Source organism: Ovis aries, chromosome 3, assembly GCF_016772045.2.
Source record: "Ovis aries strain OAR_USU_Benz2616 breed Rambouillet chromosome 3, ARS-UI_Ramb_v3.0, whole genome shotgun sequence".
Lineage (NCBI taxonomy): Eukaryota > Metazoa > Chordata > Mammalia > Artiodactyla > Bovidae > Ovis > Ovis aries.
The window spans coordinates 190,027,076-190,046,702 of record NC_056056.1 but is presented as its reverse complement, the minus strand read 5'-3'; the positions used below and the strand labels follow the sequence as shown (position 1 = coordinate 190,046,702).

General features: G+C 40.6%; 1 protein-coding gene across 11 annotated transcripts in view; it reads right to left on the bottom strand.

The window, feature by feature from the left end:
* The window catches only part of LMNTD1 (lamin tail domain containing 1), a 507,654-nt gene that overhangs the window by 71,019 nt on the left and 417,008 nt on the right, over positions 1 to 19,627 (bottom strand). For 10 of the 11 annotated variants that reach the window (XM_060413306.1, XM_060413303.1, XM_060413304.1 and 7 more), the window contains one exon: positions 2,978 to 3,038. The gene's annotated coding sequence lies outside the window, so the exon portion shown is untranslated. Of the gene's footprint in view, positions 1 to 2,977; positions 3,039 to 6,709; positions 7,839 to 19,627 lie in introns of those variants that run through there. The other variant, XM_042247380.2, reaches the window with a different exon arrangement.

Below are 19,627 nucleotides of genomic sequence, written 5' to 3'. Positions count from 1 at the left end.
AGTTACTCTTGAGAAACCCCGTGAGAATACTAGATACATAAATGAAGACGCTTTCATTATTGTCAGGAGAATAATTTTTGAGAAGTATCTTAGTTGTCATTCAGTTGCAAAGTTGTGTCCGATTCTTTGTGACCCCGTGGACTGTAGCATGCCAGGCTCCTCTGTCCTCTATCTCTCAGAGTTTGCTATTGAGTCGGTGATACTATCTAACCATTTAATTTGAAGTATAGACAAATGTAAATCAGTAAATTAAATGTAGCTTGTGTAGCAGCTTTAGCCTCCTGTGCTAATGAGACAGGAGAAACAGAGAGGATCCTGAGGATAGAAGAACCCTGAGGTTTGCATTATGTCTTTTGCAAGAGAAGGACACTTCTGACCTTCACTACGGACAGAAGAGAAATTACTGGGGTGGATAATACTGTGCTTGAAGCTATCCTGTGTCATTTGTTTGAGACCTTGTATATAAGAAAGAGGGGAGAAAGCAGACATCTGAGATGGAATGAGAAAATTCCTGCAGTGTTAGGAAACAGAACTCCCTGAAGACCTTTGGCCACGTGTAGATTAGTCTGCAGGAGAAGAGAGACAAGCTGGACATTTTTACATGCTGGAAATTTTCTTTGACTGTTCTATTATTCTTAGTTTTATGGTTACTGTTCTGTGTTCATGTTTGTCTCTCTTAATTTTCAGAGTGAATGCTTTTACAAGTCAGAGCCATATTTAATACTGAATACTACTACTACTGCTCAGTTCAGCTCAGTTCAGTTCAGTCGCTCAGTCGTGTCCGACTCTTTGCGACCCCATGAATAGCAGCAATCATTTAACATGTACTTCCTATTTGTGTGATGTATATTATAGGCTTACCAGGTGGCACAGTGGTAAAGAATCTGCCTGCCAATGAAGGAGACTCAGGAGATGTGGGTTTGATCCCTAGGTGGGGAAGATCCCCTGGAGGAGGAAATGGTAACCCACTCTAGTATTCTTGCCAGGAAAATCCCATGGACAGAGGAGCCTGGCAGGGCTACAGTCCATGGGATCACAAAGAGTCGGACAAGATGTGTTATTTTCCATCTTTCACAGATGAGGAAACCGACAGAGCAGTCAGGTAACTGCCCAGAGTCACACAGCAAAACCAAAGCCAGAGTTCAGATCTATTTGAATTTCGGGGCTGCATTTTTCATCATTACACTTCTTTCCCTGAAAAATATTGAGCACCACTGGTTATAAGACAGTTGTACAGATACTTTATAACATAAATGGATGACAGATATGTTCCTTGCTCTTCTGGAATTTATTCTTTTGATGGGACAATAGTATCTGTGAATATGAAAATAAATTAATGCATTACAGAATGTGATAAAAATCAAAGGATGGTTCTGTTAGGAGCTAGAAGAACTCAGAGAATTATTAGGAAAGCCTTCACAGAAGAGATGGGATATGCAGTATGTATGGACCTCAAAGGATAGATAGGATTTTGAAAAGCAGAGAACAGGAAGGAAGATATTATTTTATTCTTTCATGCATGCATTCACTCAACAGAGACATATTAATTATTGGTTGTGACTTGACAGTATTGAATGTACTTTTTCTGCGAGCATCCAAATTTGGGATAGGCTTGGTGTAGGCATACTAATGGCTGAGGCAGAGATGGCCTGAGTGTGCAGTGCTAGGTAGAGTCAGATACATAGTGGAGACCAGATCAGACAGGGCTGTGAACCCAGGCCAAGGAGTAGAATACACTCTCAGTATGCACTACATGGGTTTCCCTGGTGGCTTCGTGGTAAAGAATCCACCTGCCAGTGCAGGAGATGCAGGAGATGACGGTTTACTCCCTGGGTCAGGAAGATCCCCTGGAGAAGGAAATGGCAGCCCACACCAGCATTCTTGCCTGGAGAATCCCATGGACAGAGGAGCCTGCTGGGCTACCGTCCAAGGGATCACAAAAGAGTCAGACATGCCTTAAGGACTGAAAAACAACATTGTCAATAGTTAGATTAATTACAGAATATTTCCTTGGTTGATATGACTGACTCGATGGACATGAATTTGAACAAGCTCTGGGAGTTGGTGATGGACAGGGAGGCCAGGCGTGCTACAGTCCATGGGGTCACAAAGAGTTGGTCACAACTGAGCGAATGAACTGAACTGAACAGGATATTTCAGGAGTTTCGTCCTTCTATTTGTATGTAAGAGTTTGTGTGTTTTTCTTTTTCTTTTTTGGATTCACAGGTGCTCTTTATTCCAGATCAAATTTCTTTGCTGGATTTATGTATTGCAAATATATTCTCTCAGATTATAATTTATATTTTCACTCTCTGAAAGATGCATTTTATCAATAGAGTATATTTGTCTATCCTTGTGCCATTACCCCACTGTCTTAATTAAGGTAACTTTGTAGCATACTTTGTGTTGTTGTTTTAGTTGCTAAGTTGTGTCCTACTCTTTGAGACCCCCATGGACTGTAGCCCACCAAGCTCCTCTGTCCGTGGGATATCCTAGGAAAGAATACTGGAGTGGGTTACCATTTCCTTCTCCAGGGGATCTTCCCTCATCTCCTGCATCAGCAGGCAAATTCTTTACCACTGAGCCACTTGTGAAGCACCAGTATTGTATACAGGTCTTTCAAAAAAATTTAATAGTATCATGACCATTCTAGATTCTTTGATTTCCATGTGAAGTTTTAGAATAATCTTGTCAATTATGGGTTTCCTTTGTGGCTCAGCTTGTAAAGAATCCGCCTGCAATGCGGGAGACCTGGGTTTGATCCCTGGGTTGGGAAGATGCCCTGGAGAAGAGAAAGGCTCCCCACTCCAGTATTCTGGCCTGGACAATCCCATGGACTATATAGTCCAGGGAGTCACAAAGAGTCGGACACAACTGAACGACTTTCACTTTCACTTTGTCAATTGTAAAAATACTAGCTTAAATTTTGTTTGCGGTTGCACTGACTATAGGGATCAATCTGGAAAGAATGGATTACCTGCAATCTTCCTTTCTGGTAATAGTCTTGTCAGGTTTTGGTATGAAGGTTATGCTGGTCTCTGAAATAAAAGCAAAAATAAACAAATAGAACTTAATTAAACTTTAAACTTTTACTCAGCAAAAGAAACCATAAACAAAATGAAAATACAGCCTATAGAATGGGAGAAAATATTTGCAAATGACAATGAAAAAAATGTTAATATACAAAAATATATAAACAGCTCATACAACTCAAAATCAAAAAACAAATAACCCAGTAAAAATGGGCAGAAGATCTGAATAGATATTTTTTTCCAAAGAATACATACGGGTGGCTAACAGGTACATGAAAAGATGCTCAATATTGCTAATTACTAGAGAGACGCAAATCAAATCAACAATGAGCTATTGTATTGCATCTATAAGAAAAACTATCATTAAAAAGTCTACAGATAACAAATGTTGGGAAGGATGTGGGGGAAAAGGGAACACCTGTACACTGTTGGTGGGGAATGTACATTGGTTCAGTCACTGTGGAAAACCGTATGGAGGGTTCTCAAAAAACTAAAAATAGAACTATCAGATGATCCAGCAATTCCACTCCTGGGTATGTATCTGGAAAAGATGAAAACACTGATTTGTAAGAATACGTGCATTCCAATGTTCCCAGCAGCACTATTTACAATAGCCAATATATGGAAGTAACTCAAGTGTCCAAGAATGGATAAAGAAGATGTGTTATATATATATATATATATATATATATATATATATATATATATATATATATATACATATACATATATATATGCATATATATATATAGAGAGAGAGAGAAACACACACACACACACACACACACACACACACACGAATATTACTCAGCCATAAATAAGCTTCCCTCATAGCTCAGTCAGTAAAGAATCTACCTGCAATGCAGAAGTCTGTGTGCAATGCAGGAGACCTGGGTTTGATCCCTGAGTTGGGATACAATATTACCTATATGTGGAATCTAAAAAAATTATACAAATGAATGTATGTAGCAAAACAGAAACAGGCTCACTGATTTAGAAAACAAACTAGTGGTTACCAGTGGGAAAGAGGGGTTAAAAGATTAAAAACTACTATGTATAAAATAAGTAAGCATCAATAATACATTGTACAACACAGGGAATCATAGCCCTTACCTTGTCCAAAAAAAGAAGAGAAAGGTTATGTTGGTCTCTTAACACAAGTTGGTAAATGTTTTCTCTTTTTCCATTGCTCAGGATTGGCATTATGATTTCCTTATGTCCTGTGTAGAATTTATTAATGAAATATTTTGATTCTGGACTTTACTTACTGGGTAGTAATAGTTATAGGGCTGATTATATTTTCTATTTCTTCTTCATTGATTTCTGGTAAGCTGTGTTTTCCTATAGTCTCTTTGATGTTGGTGGAATCCATGATGTTATCTCCTTTTTGTTACTAACACTGGTTATTTGGCTCGTCTATATATTTTTCCCCTCATTAATTTGCTCAGTCTTTTTAAAGAACCAATCACTGGCTTTTGATTTTCTTTATTATACATTTTAAAATTTGCCTTGGGTTTAGTTTTCTATTATTTTTGTGAATACTTGAGATGGATAGTTAGACAATTACATCATATTTTTATTTTCTAATATAGGCAGAACTTTATTCCATAAATGTTACTATTCAGTATTTTCGTTATCATTTATTTAAATATATATTTTTGAATTTACATAATTTTTTAGATAGCTGTTGCTTAATTTCCAAACATATAAAGATTTTCAAGTTATTTTTTGTTAGTAAGTTTTAATTAAATCCCTCTGTGGCCAGAGTTCATACTTTGAATAATTTATTTGAAATTTTATTACCTCATGGCAAGCATATGGTCCATTTTTGTAAAGTTTTTTTATTGCTTTTGAAAAAAAGTGCATATTCTGAATTTGTTGAGTATAGGGTTTTATATGTCTCAATTAAAGTATCAGCAAGAATTGTGTTATTTTTATCCTCACTAATTTTTTCCTAGTTATAAAAATTACAGACAGTGAAGATTCATCATTATCTTTTGCAGATTTTGACTCTATTTTACATTCCTACCAACAGTGTGAAAGGATTCCCTTTCCCCAGCATCTTCACTAACACTTGTTATTGCTTGTCTTCTTGACAAAAACCATCTCCAGGTGTGAAGTGCTGTCTCATTGTGGTTTTGATTTGTATTTCTCCGAGGGATTAGTGATGTTGAGCATCTTTTCACATACCTATTGGTCATCTGTATGTCTTCTTTGGGAAAATGTTTATTCAGGTCTTTTGCCCACCCCTCTTTTTTTTTTTTTTTTACTAGATTATATCTATATGTGTGTATGTGTGTGTGTGTATTGGAGAAAGAAAAAGTGAAAGTGTTAGTCATTCTGTTGTGTCCACCTCTTTGTGACCCAATGGACTATAGCCCGCCAGGCTCCTCTGTTCATGGGATTCTCCAGACAAGAATACTGGAGTGGGTAACCATTTCTTTCACCAGATGATCTTCCTGACCCAGGGATTGAACCCAACTCTCCTGCATTGCAGGCAGACTCTTTACTGTCTGAACCACCAGGGAAGGAAACGGCAACCCACTCCAGTATTCTTGCTCGGAAAACCCCATGGATGGAGGAGCCTGGTGATCTACAGTCCATAGGGTCACAAAAGAGTCAGACACAAGTCAGCAAATAACTAAAAACCTTATATATCTTTTCCTATTGAGTAGTGTAAGTTCCTTATCTATTATTTCTTAGTGTTAGGCACCTGTCTTGTTTTCTCTTATTTCTGAGTACTCTTGATTAACAATTATAGTTTATGAAAAAAATTATAGATCTAATTTAGACCTAAGATGATATATTCCTTTAGAGAATATCTAATTGATGGCTGGGGACACAGAAAGTCCCTATTAACTTAATTCAGTTAGGACTTAGGACAGTTTGGAGCTGGGTTTCTGTTTCAGTGAAGGCCCGTCTCTGTCTGGTTAATTCTTACTCCCAGGTTGGACTTTCAAGGTTCCAACAAGAATCTGGAGGGAGATGTTACTAGTTATTCTCTTTGTTGGGCCTTGAACTCCAACTTTTGTCCTCTGTATCCATAAATCTGTAAATTCTCTGTTTATTCTCTCAACCAATTCTTCCTAAAATGACCTGACAAATTTAGGGCAAATCTGACTTTACAGATTAGTTATCCTTCTGGGCCTTTTTCATTCTTCTGGATCTTGGAAACACAATGCTTGACTGACTTGATAGCATTTTGGTGTCTTTAGTTCTATTACAATTCCCCAGCTTTTCTATTTGTTTTCAGTAGGAGAATTAGTCCAAAGTACCTGGGCAGCCCTTACTAAATCCTGATTCTCATATTGTTTAAATAAAATATTTGTATGTCTTTTGGCTCAACTCTTTACAATATATATTGGAGTCAACAAAAGAAATATTCCCTTTGGTATTGTGCTGAGACAAAAGAACTGGTTCTATAGCTTATAGGTTCCATGACAAATTCAAGGTGAGAATCAATTTATTTTGCTGCTTGGCAATTTTTATTTGGCCTCATTATCTAGTTTTTCTTTCTGTTTTTTTTAGCTACTTCACTCTTTCTGCTTTCAGAGAGTGTGTTATGCAAATTTAATTAGAAAAATGCCTGTAAAAATTCTTTGTAAATATTTAAAGAAAAATGCATGTATAAGGCGGTATTACTATTCTAGACTCATAATCATTTATCTTGTAACAACCTTGTGCACATAGATTAGCAGCACCTCTGAGAACGTCTTGGTGAACTGTTCTCTGCAGAAGTGTTGTGCTTCATTGAATGATGACAACTGATTTAATCAGACCTTCTCCTGGGAAGAAGAATCACAAAGTAAACAAAGCGTAATGCACATGTTCATCTGCATGTGAAATAAGTAAGATTAAGTAACATGTCAAAATCATACACCTTATGCTCCACGGAAAAGATAAAGCTAGTACACAGCAGCATAAACTGAATCCAGGACCCTCTGACTCTAATCCCACAGCCTAAAATAGAAGCAATAAGACACTGAAGATTAGAGAAAATTCTTTTCAAACACAACACTTCAAAGATTTGAAAATCAAAAAGAAAAACGTCTCTCAACTCTGAGTTTCTGTGCTCAGAGTTCCTTCCCTGCCTCTCTTTCCCTCCTTCCTTCCACAGCAAGAACCTTTGAGGGGAAAAAACTATATTGCTTTCATTTCCTTACTGCTCACTCATGTTACATCCACTGTGGTATGATTTGTTCACTCACGCATAAGTCATGCTTGCTCTTAGGGGTCACAACAACCTCCTGGTAGACCATCTGATGGTTTTATTCCTTCTCTGTTTCTGTGTGACATCTGTCATTCTCTCCCGCCCTCCTTCCCTCCAAATTCTGGTCCAGCTCCCCTTCCTCCTCTTTTTCTCCACCTTCAGAGGATCCCTTTGTGTCAGTCCTTGGATCTTCCGTCTGTTTGCTTTTTCCCTTTCCTATTTCCTTCAACAATTTCACTTAAAACAAAAACAAAAACAAAAAAACTTGCAACCATTGTATCTATTTAGGGGCCTCCCAGGTAGTGCAGTGGTAAAGAATCTGCCTGCCAATGCAGAAGATGCAAAAGGCTCAGGTTCAATCCCTGGGTCGGGAAGATCCCCTGGAGGAGGAAATGGCAACCTGCTCCAGTATTCTCGCCTGGAAAAATTACACAGACAGAGGATCCTGGCAAGCGACAGTGCAGGGAGTTTCAAAGAGCTGGACATGACCGAGCACACACACATTGTATCTTCATGACTTTAAAACCTCTTGTTTATGCTCTCCTCTTAAACTAATCGAGCAATTTCAACTGCCTACTGATGGTTTCAAATTTTTCCAACCCTATTCAGTACAGTTCAGTTCAGTTCAGTTCAGTCGCTCAGTCTTGTCCAACTCTTTGCAGCCCCATGAATTGCAGCACGCCAGGCCTCCCTGTCCATCACCAACTCCCGGAGTTCACTCAGACTCATGTCCATCAAGTCCGTGATGCCATCCAGCCATCTCATCCTCTTTCGTCCCCTTCTCCTCCTGCCCACAATCCCTCCCAGCATCAGAGTCTTTTCCAATGAGTCAACTCTTCCCATCAGGTGGCCAAAGTACTGGAGTTTCAGCTTTAGCATCATTCCTTCCAAAGAAATCCCAGGGCTGATCTCCTTCAGAATGGACTGGTTGGATCTCCTTGCAGTCCAAGGGACTCTCAAGAGTCTTCTCCAACACCACAGTTCAAAAGCATCAATTCTTTGGCGCTCAGCCTTCTTCACAGTCCAACTCTCACATCCATACATGACTACTGGAAAAACCATAGCCTTGACTAGATGGACCTTAGTCAGCAAAGTAATGTCTCTGCTTTTTAATATACTATCTAGGTTGGTCATAACTTTTCTTCCAAGGAGTAAGAGTCTTTAAATTTCATGGCTGCAATCACCATCTGCAGTGATTTTGGAGCCCAGAAAAATAAGTCTGACACTGTTTCCACTGTTTCCCCATCTATTTCCCATGAAGTGATGGGACCAGATGCCATGATCTTCGTTTTCTGAATGTTGAGCTTTAAGCCAACTTTTTCACTCTCCTCTTTCACTTTCATCAAGACGCTTTTGAGTTTCTCTTCACTTTCTGCCATAAGGGTGGTGTCATCTGCATATCTGAGGTTATTGATATTTCTCCCGGTAATCTTGATTCCACCTTGTGCTTTTTCCAGTCCAGCATTTCTCATGATGTACTCTGCATATAAGTTAAATAAGCGGGGTGACAATATACAGCCTTGACACACTCCTTTTCCTATTTGGAACCAGTCTGTTGTTCCATGTCCAGTTCTAACTGTTGTTTCCTGACCTGACCCGTAATTGTTCTAGAATTAATGAGGGCTTCCCTAGTGATCCAGTGGTTAAGAATCTGCCTTGCATTGCAGGGGACACTGGTTTGATCCCTAGTCTGGGAATATCCCACATGCCATGGGGCAACTAAGTCCAAGTGCCTCAATTGCCAAGCCTGGACTCTGGAGCCTGGGAGCCACAGCTACTGAAGCCATGCGCCCAGAGTCCACACTCTTCAACAAGACAAGCCACCACGAGAAGTGCACACCTTGACTAGAGAGTATCCCCCCTCCACAACTAGAGAAGGCCCATGCACAGCAACAAACACCCAAACACAGCGTAATCAAAAATAAATATACATACATATATTTAGAATAAATGAGAACTCAGGCTGGCAGTAGATATCAGTCACCTTCTCTGTAAACAAACATGGACTGGAAGTAATGTAATCCTTTGACTTCTTTATGCCTGATGTCAGGGTGCTTTGAAATTAACAGATCCCTTTGCAAGACAGCAAAAAAGACACAGATGTGTATAACGGACTTTTGGACTCAGAGGGAGAGGGAGAGGGTGGGATGATTTGGGAGAATGGCATTCTAACATGTATACTATCATGTAAGAATCAAATCGCCAGTCTATGCCTGATGCAGGATACAGCATGCTTGGGGCTGGTGCATGGGGATGACCCAGAGAGATGTTATGGGGAGGGAGGTGGGGGGGGGGGGTTCATGTTTGGGAACGCATGTAAGAATTAAAGATTTTAAAATTAAAAAAATTAAAAAAATTAAAAAAATTAAATAAAAAAATAAAACTAAAAAAAAAAAAAAAGAAATTAACAGATCCCTAGAGAGGTGGAGCCACTCCAGTACTCTTGCCTGGAAAATCCCATGGACAGAGGAGCCTGGTGGGCTGCAGTCCATGGGGTCGCTGAGGTTCGGACACAATTGAGCGACTGCCCTTTCACTTTTCACTTTCATGCATTGGAGAAGGAAATGGCAACCCACTCCAGTGTTCTTGCCTGGAGAATCCCAGGGACAGGGGAGCCTGGTGGGCTGCCGTCTATGGGGTTTGCACAGAGTCGGACACAACTGAAGTGACTTAGCAGCAGCAGCAGCAGCAGAGAGGTGGAGAGCATAACATTTCAATCTTCCACTGAAAGACCACAAAGCTCCAGCCAGAAGACTCTTAGGCTGATCCTTCCACCTAAGTCTCTGATGCCTAATTTTTATACCAGTTTGTCTAGTGATAGAATGGGGATTAAAAGTCAACTTCATACCCTAAGAAACTGGTAACTAGCAGTGGGGGCAGAACTGGCTGTGCTGTGCTCAATCTCTCAGTCATGTTTGACCCTTTATGACCCCATGGACTGTAGCCCACCAGGCTCCTCTGTCCATGAGGATTCTCCAGGCAAGAACACTGAAGTGGGTTGCCATGCCGTCCTCCAGGGGATCTTCCCAACCCAGGGATCGAACCCAGGTCTCCCCACATTGCAGGCGGATTCTTTGCCATCTGAGCCACCAGGGAATCCCAAGAATACTGGAGTGGGCAGCCTATCCCTTCTCCAAGGGATCTTCCTGATCCAGGAATTAAACCAGGGCTTCCTGCATTACAGGCAGATTTTTTTTACCAGCTGAGCTACTAGAGAAGCCCCCTTTAGCATAAATCAGTCCTTTTCCTTGTGGTTCAGATTTGCTCTCAAGTCTCTCTCATTGGGGACTGAAATGTCTTCCTTGATGAGAATGAGTCTCCCCGTACTTCATGAGTCACCAAGGTCCATGTATGAGGATCACTTTTCATATATCATGGTACCTCACTGAACCATGTTTGAGTTTGAAGCACTCTGGTCTAAGAGTATCCCTCCATGGGCACTAGCCTTACCATTGATTACATCCTACAATTGCTTGGCCCTTTCTCCTAAACTCTTACTCTGCTGGCAGAGACAGTATTGGGATACTTATAATTAAGCTCATTAGGACAGTACCTTACTGTCCCATATTCTCTTGTGCTCTCTATTTCTTCTAGTATTACTTTCTCCTAGACAAGCAATCCCCGAATCACTGCCTCATCTGTGACAACTATTCCTCCATTGTTAGGGACTTCCCTGGTGACTCAGATGGTAAAGCGTCTGCCTACAATGCAGGAGACCCAGGTTCAATCCCTGGGTCAGGAAGATCTCCTGGAGAAGGAAATGGCAACCCACTCCAGTATTCTTGCCTGGAGAATCCCATCGATGGAGGAGCCTGGTGGGCTACAGCCCATGGGGTCACAGAGTTGGACACGACTGAGTGACTTTGCTTTCACTTTCCTCCTTTGTTAGAACTTCAGGAAACCATCTACCAGGCTATTTTATTCTATCTCCATGACAACTCTCATTGATTCCTTGATTATCTAGCTAAAACAAAGCATTCGGTTTTATCTCTCTTATCACTTGCCTTTAGGCTTCCGATGATCTGTGTAGTATCTGTGCATGTGCCCCTGGCTTTCCCACATCCTTGCCTTTGTTCCGACTATTCCCACTGATAAGCACCAGCCTTCCCAACAAGGCTTGTGTGTGTGAAGTCGCTCAGTTGTGTCCGGCTCTTTGCGACCCCATGGACTGTAGCCTACCAGGCTCCTCCCTCCATGGGATTCTCCAGGCAAGAGTACTGGAGTGGGTTGCCATTTCCTTCTCCAGGGGATCTTCCCAACCCAGGGATCGAACCCCGGTCTCCTGCATTCCAGGCAGATACTTTAACCTCTGAGCCACCAGGGAAGCCCAACAACAAGGCTTATGCCTCTAAAACGCTACTCAGTTTTCAAAACTAGTTTTCTCAGCTGTAAAATGAAATTTACACTGATTTCATAGAGGATTATATAAAATAGTGTAACTAAAGGAGGAGGAGGCATGGCAAAGAGGAGGGCTTGGCAACTCACTCTAGTATCCTTGCCTGGAGAATCCCACGGCCAGAGGAGCCTGGAGGGCTAAAGTGCATGGGGTCACAAAGAGTCGACACGACTGAGTGACTAAGTGCACAAAGCATTTTAAAAGATAATCCTTATTACTTTCCCCCTTAATATTATAATTCATATCACCTGTAAAGTATTATTTGATTCTCTCTGACTAGAAATGATTTCTTTCTCTCCTGAATATCATGGGATAGCTTTTCCATTCCTTTCCCCTAGTATTATCACTTTCTACATTATGTTACATTACAGTTATTTAGCACATCCCTTATCCAATCATAGCAAACTCAAAGCTCCCTTAAGTCAGGGGCCATTTCTTGAGCATCTTTTTTCCTTCTCCAGTGCAGAGAATAGATAATCTTATAAATATTCACAAAAGCAAATGAACAAATTCACCACAGTGGTAATTATAGCATTATACAATATTTACTCAAAAATTATATCTTGATGAAATTACAAATGAACAAATCCCACTATATCCACAAATTGCACAGTGAATCATTCATCTGGAGGGTGATTACCTGGCTCTTTTGGAGAGGCCTGGAAGGCTTTGAAAGACAAGTGAAGACCTGAAGAAGGCAGTGTTGCTGCTCAGAAGTAAGAAACTGGGAAGAATGCTTGTCCCTGGAGACAACCAATTTCAATTTTCAATTCAAGTAAGAAACTGGGAAGAAATGCTTCTCCCTGGAGACAAGCATTTTTAATTCCACTATGAAATTTCTTAAATTCTTTTGGCTATAAGATAAGCCATTATTTTATCGACTACCAAGAAAAAAGTCTAAGATAGGGAATCTCATAAGAGACCCTGGCATAAAGTCAGAGTCCCCAAGGGACAATTTCATTTTTCAACCTCAGCCCTGGTAGGAGAAAGAAAAGAAAACTCTTCCCTGAGATTCTGAACAATAACTTTTACTCACATAGGTATGAGATCTGTATTCACACCACCAATGTGTTGCAAACAACTCAGGGAGATAATCTAATTTAAAGTGGTCTCAGGTCCGTAGTGACCCTAGTGGAAATACATGCTCATATAAGAAATTCAATTCAGGCAACATCAATCCTGTAAATTGCCATTGATCATAGGATGCATCTCAGTTTCAGAGGTGTTGAATTGTGAAAAAAAAAATCATCTAAGAATTGAGGTAATACATTGTTTCCAATATGTATTGAGAAGGTCTGTAAAAAACTGGATGAGGGAGATAGAAAGTAAAAATAAACCTCTTTTTCTTTGACCTTTTGACTGGGACCAGTTGCTTCTCTTCCAGAGACCCGTCAGGAAGGACCCTTGCATTCAGAAAATAGATCCTAAGAGTGTAGGGCATTTGAGGGTCCGTGCTGGTCTCCCCATCCTGTCTAAATGGAGCCCGTGTAGGAGACTACCTGGGATTAGAGAGCAGATGGCGAGAACCCATTCTCTAGCCCCAGTGGGCTGACTCCTTCTACCTGCTAGTGCCTCAGCTTCACTTCCTGAGAGGCTTCTTGCACTGCTCACCTTCCTGATTACACACCTGCTTGCTTGTCTTCCTTTCCCACCTCACAGAGCAAAACAGGAAGCAGGTTATCCGTGCAAGCATTTTACATCACAGAGCACCTTTGTATGTGTGTACACGTATACACATACACACACAGACTGGGAAGAGCAGCTGATCACTTTTACGCTACTGTGGACAAACCTAAATTCCTAAAACATGATGTTTCCTTAAATGAGAGTTTAAATGCCACCAGAGAGGAGGAGGCAAAGTGGTCCCGGCACATGGAAGGGCAGGTTTGAGCGAAATGCTACAGTAGTGCCTTTGGGCAAGCAGATTTAGTTTGGGGACTTAGATGTGTCATGGTTAGGAAAGCAGTGACACTCTGGTAGGTGAGACTATGCCCCAAACAAACTACTCAACTCTATAGTTTTTTTGGTGGGGGAAGCTCATGAGGATTGGTCACCAAATACAAATAGGATATGCTTTCAGTGTGACTTGAGATACTGATCATACAATGTATTCCATGTGTATGTGAATCGGTTTAATGCAAAACCATGTAAATGAGAAAGTTTTTTAATATTCTAATGAAGACTCACCACCATTGGTGTAGACTAGAGCCAATTCAGACTATGCACCGATACTGGGCAGTTCCCCCAGCTGTCATTTGCCGAGTCAGTACTAAGGTTTTTATGTGCAGCCTGTTACTATATGACAGCATGAAATCTTGGAATTCACTAGAGCAAAGTAATACAAATGCTCTTTGAAGATTCGTCTCAGAAATATTTGCTAATCAAACTCACCTATAAGTCAATCAAGATCTACCCTTAGGCTTATTAGCTCAATGAAATATCCAAATAAGCCAAACTTTGTTTTTGAGTATGTTTGGTATTTATAAATTATGTGACATATGAGTTGGCTCAAACCATAAATCTAAAATAAATTTTTCTCTTAAAGAAGCAACAATGATATGTCTTAGTTTCAAAGTGTCTCCTCTTTAGGCTGTGAATTGTCTATGAAGTTAAAAATATACATGTGCATGAAAGTGAAGTGAAAGCGTTAGTCACTCAGTTATGTCCAACTCTTCATGATCCCCATGGAATGGGTAATCTTTCCCTCTTCTGGGAGATCTTCCCCACCCAGGGATCACATCCGGGTCTCCCTATTGCAGGCAGGTTCCTTACCATTTGAGGCACCAGAGAAACCCGATACATATGTATATGCATACACATATTTGGATATCCATATATATGGTATAGAATAGGTACAGTTCATCATCCATAGGTTCGATTCTCGGGTCAGGAAGATCCCCTGGAGAAGGAAATGGCAACCCACTCCAATATTCTTGCCTTGAGAATCCCATGGACAGAGGAGCCTGGCGGGCTACAGTCCATGGGGTGGCAAAGAGTCAGACATGACTAAGTGACTAACACTTAACAACCGAGATAAATTAAAGGCCCAATGTTTTTTCCTCACCAAAACAGAAATTACTATTGTTTTAGCCCTAAAGCATCTGGTTTTAAAACATCTGAATCCATTTTCTTTTAAAAAATTATTTTATTATTCTTACTGTTATTTCATTTATTTTTATTTTTTGGCTGTGCTGTGCAGTATATGGGCTCTCCATTCACCAACCAGGGATGGAACCTGCGCCCCCTGCATTGGAAGGCAAAATCTTAACCACTGGCCCACCAGGGAAGTTCCCTTAATCCATTTTCAAGGGAGATATCTCTTTTGCTGATGAAATACGAGGAGCAACTAGTTAGTGCAGCTGATAAACCAACTGTCAAGACTGGTGATGTAATCATAGTTGTTTTATTTCTCTGGCCCTCTGAACCTGTTAGAACTAGGAAAGGTGATTCTGAGATAAAGAAATGTTGAATACCTCTAAGTCATGAAATTTAATAGAAAAAATTAATTGTTCCAAACTCTTTTGATTAAACTCTTTTAATATTACCCTAGGAATTTACTTTCTAACATGGAAAATTGATGGATAGAAATAATTGATGTTAAAAGAGTTAAATCTAGGTTAGAAAATATATTTATTCTTATATCTGAAAACCTCTTTCCCTATTCTGCTTCTATCCCTCCCTGTCCATGTGAAAATATAAAACCCCTGGTAGCATGGGACCCATACCCAAGAAGTGTGAAATGTTTCCTTACTGAGGAATAAGAAGATCTTGTGAAAATACCTATGATTATGCTACCAATCTTGACAGTTGACTAACCAACAGACTACCTAATTGCTCCTCACACTTCATCAGCAAAAGAGATGCCACCATTGGAAATGGATTCAGATTTTTAAAACTAGATGTTTTAGGGGTTAAAAATAGTTCCTGTTTTGACTAAGAAAAAGCAGTCCTGGCCCTCTAATTTATCCCTAGTACATTAACAGCAGCCATATCATCAGCATCATTAGAATTGGCTTCTAAAACCCTTGGAATTGCCTGCCTAAGTGACGACAGTGATCAACGGTTTTTGTTATGTTAATTAGGTGACTTTTGGATCCCATCTAAGGATGAGGGCTGATGCCAGGGGAACCAACCATGTAACTATCAGGTTCAGATCAGTTCAGTTCATTTCAGTCCCTCAGTCGTGTCCGACTCTTGAGACCCCATGAATCACAGCACGCCAGGCCTCCCTGTCCATCACCAACTCCCGCAGTTCACTCAGACTCATGTCCATTGAGTCAGTGATGCCATCCAGCCATCTCATCCTCTGTCGTCCCCTTCTCCTCCTGCCCACAATCCCTCCCAGCATCAGAGGCTTTTCCAGTGAGTCAACTCTTCCCATCAGGTGGCCAAAGTACTGGAGTTTCAGCTTTAGCATCATTCCCTCCAAAAAAATCCCAGGGCTGATCTCCTTCAGAATGCACTGGTTGGATCTCCTTGCAGTCCAACGGACTCTCAAGAGTCTTCTCCAAAACCACAGTTCAAAAGCATCAATTCTTCGGTGCTCAGCTTTCTTCACAGTCCAACTCTCACATCCATACATGACTACTGGAAAAACCATAGCTTCGACTAGATGGACCTTTGTTCGCAAAGTAATGTCTCTGCTTTTCAACATGCTATCTAGGTGGTCATAACTTTCTTTCCAAGGAGCAAGCGTCTTTTAATTTCATGGCTTACAGTCACTATCTGCAGTGATTTTGGAGCCCCCCAACATAAAGTCTGACACTGTTTCCACTGTTTCCCCATCTATTTCCCATGAAGTGATGGGACCAGATGCCATGATCTTCGTTTTCTGAATGTTGAGCTTTAAGCCAACTTTTTCACTCTCCTCTTTAACTTTCATCAAGATGCTTTTTAATTCCTCTTCACTTTCTGCCATAAGGGTGGTGTCATCTGCATATCTGAGGTTCTTGATATTTCTCCTGGCAATCTTGATTCCAGCTTGTGCTTCTTCGAGCCCAGCGTTTCTCATGATGTACTCTGCATATAAGTTAAATAAGGAGGGTGACAATATACAGCCTTGACATACTCCTTTTCCTATTTGGAACCAGTCTGTTGTTCCACGTCCAGTTCTCACTGTTGCTTCCACACTGAAACCATAATCACAGAAACTAGTCAATCTAATCACACTAGGAACACAGCCTTGTCTAACTCAGTGAAACTAAGCCATGCCCGTGGGGCTACCCAAGACGGGCGGGTCATGGTGGAGAGGTCTGACAGAATGTGGTCCACTGGAGAAGGCAATGGCAAACCACTTCAGTATTCTTGCCTTGAGAACTCCACGAACAGTATGAAAAGGCAAAATGATAGGATACTGAAAGAGGAACTCCCCCGGTCAGTAGGTGCCCAATATGCTACTGGAGGTCAGTGGAGAAATAACTCCAGAAAGAATGAAGGGATGGAGCCAAAGCAAAAACAATACCCAGTTGTGGATGTGACTGGTGATAGAAGCAAGGTCCAATGCTGTAAAGAGCAATATTGCATAGGAACCTGGAATGTAAGGTCCAGGAATCAAGGCAAATTGGAAGTGGTCAAACAGGAGATGGCAAGAGTGAACGTCGACATTCTAGGAATCAGCAAACTAAAATGGACTGGAATGGGTGAATTTAACTCAGAGGACCGTTATATCTACTTTTATGGGCAGGAGTCCCTTAGAAGAAATGGAGTAGCCATCATAGTCAACAAAAGAGTCCAAAATGCAGTATTTGGATGCAATCTCAAAAATGACAGAATGATCTCTGTTAGTTTCCAAGGCAAACCATTCAATATCACAGTAATCCAAGTAAGTCTATGCCCCGACCAGTAAAGCTGAAGAAGCTGAAGTTGAATAGTTCTATGAAGACCTACAAAACCTTCTAGAACTAACACCAGAAAAAGATGTCCTTTTCATTATAGGGGACTGAAATGCAAAAGTAAGAAGTCAAGAAACACCTGGAGTAATAGGCAAATTTGGCCTTGGAGTACAGAATGAGGCAGGGTAAAAGCTAATAGAGTTCTGCCAAGAGAATGCACTGATAATAGCAAACACCCTCTTTCAACAACACAAGAGAAGACTCTACACATGGACATCACCAGATGGTCAACACCAAAATCAGACTGAGAATATTCTTTGCAGCCAAAGAATTCTTTGCAGTGTGGAGAAGCTCTATACAGTCAGCAAAAACAAGACCGGGAGCTGACTGTGGCTCAGATCATGAACTCCATATTGCCAAATTCAGACTTAAATTGAAGAAAGTAGGGAAAACCACCAGACCATTCAGGTATGACTTAAATCAAATCCCTTATGACTATACAGTGGAAGTGAGAAATAGATTTAAGGGACTAGATCTGATAGAGTGCTTGATGAACTATGGATGGAGGTTCTTGACATTGTACAGGAGACAGTAATCAAGATCATCCAAGAAAAAGAAATGCAAAAAAGAAAAATGGCTGTCTGAGGAGGCATTACAAATAGCTGCGAAAAGAAGAGAAGTGAAATGCAAAGGAAAGATATACCCATTTGAATGCAGATTTCCAAAGAACAGCAAGGAGAGACCAAAAAGCCTTCTTCAGCAATCAATGCAAAGAAATAGAGGAAAACAATAGAATGGGAAAGACTAGAGATCTCTTCAAGAAAATTAGAGATACCAAGGGAACATTTCATGCAAAGATGGGCTCGATAAACGACAGAAATGGTAGGGACCTAACAGAAGCAGAAGATATTAAGAAGAGGTGGCAAGAATACACAGAAGAATTGTACAAAAAAGATCTTCACAACCCAGATAATCACAACGGTGTGATCACTCACACTCACCTAGAGCCAGACATCCTGGAATGTGAAGTCAAGTGGGCCTTAGGAAGCATCACTACGAACAAAGCTAGTGGACGTCATGGAATTCCAGTTGAGCTGTTTCAAATCCTGAAAGATGGTGCTGTGAAAGTGCTGCACTCAATATGCCAACAAATTTGGAAAACTCAGCAGTGGCCACAGGATTGGAAAATGTGAGTTTTCATTCCAATCCCAAAGAAAGGCAAAGTCAAAGAATGCTGAAACTACCACACAATTGCACTCATTTCACACGCTAGTAAAGTAATGCTCAAAATTCTCCAAGCCAGGCTTCAGCAATATGTGAACCTTGAACCTCCAGATGTTCAAGCTGGTTTTAGAAAAGGCAGAGGAACCAAGATCAAATTGTCAACATCCGCTGGATCACTGAAAAAGCAAGAGAGTTCCAGAAAAACATCTATTTCTGCTTCATTGACAATGCCAAAGCCTTTGACTATGTGAATCACAATAAACTGCGGAAGATTCTGAAAGAGATGGGAATACCAGACCACCTGACCTGCCTCTTGAGAAATCTGTATGCAGGTCAAGAAGCAACAGTTAGACCTGGGCATGGAACAACGGACTGATTCCAAACTGGGAAAAGAGTATGTCAAGGCTGTATATTGTCACCCTGCTTATTTAACTTATATGCAGAGTACATCATGAGAAATGCTGGACTGGAAGAAACACAAGCTGGAATCAAGATTGCTGGGAGAAATATCAATAACCTCAGATATGCAGATGACACCACCCTTATGGCAGAAAGCAAAAAGGAACTAAAGAGCCTCTTGATGAAAGTGAAAGAAGAGAGTGAAAAGCTGACTTATAACTCAACATTCAGAAAACTAAGATCATGGCATCTGTTCTCATCACTTCATGGCAAATAGATGGGGAAACAATGAGAACAGTAAGAGACTTTATTTTTGGGGGCTCCAAAATCACTGCAGATGGTGATTGCAGCCATGAAATTAAAAGATGCTTGTTCCTTGGAAGAAAAGCTATGGTAAACCTAGATAGTATATTAAAAAGCAGAGACATTACTTTGCCTACAAAGGTCTGTATAGTCAAAAGTATCGTTTTACCAGTGGTCATGTTTGGATGTGATAGTTGGACAGTAAAGAAGGCTGAGTGCCAAAGAATTGATG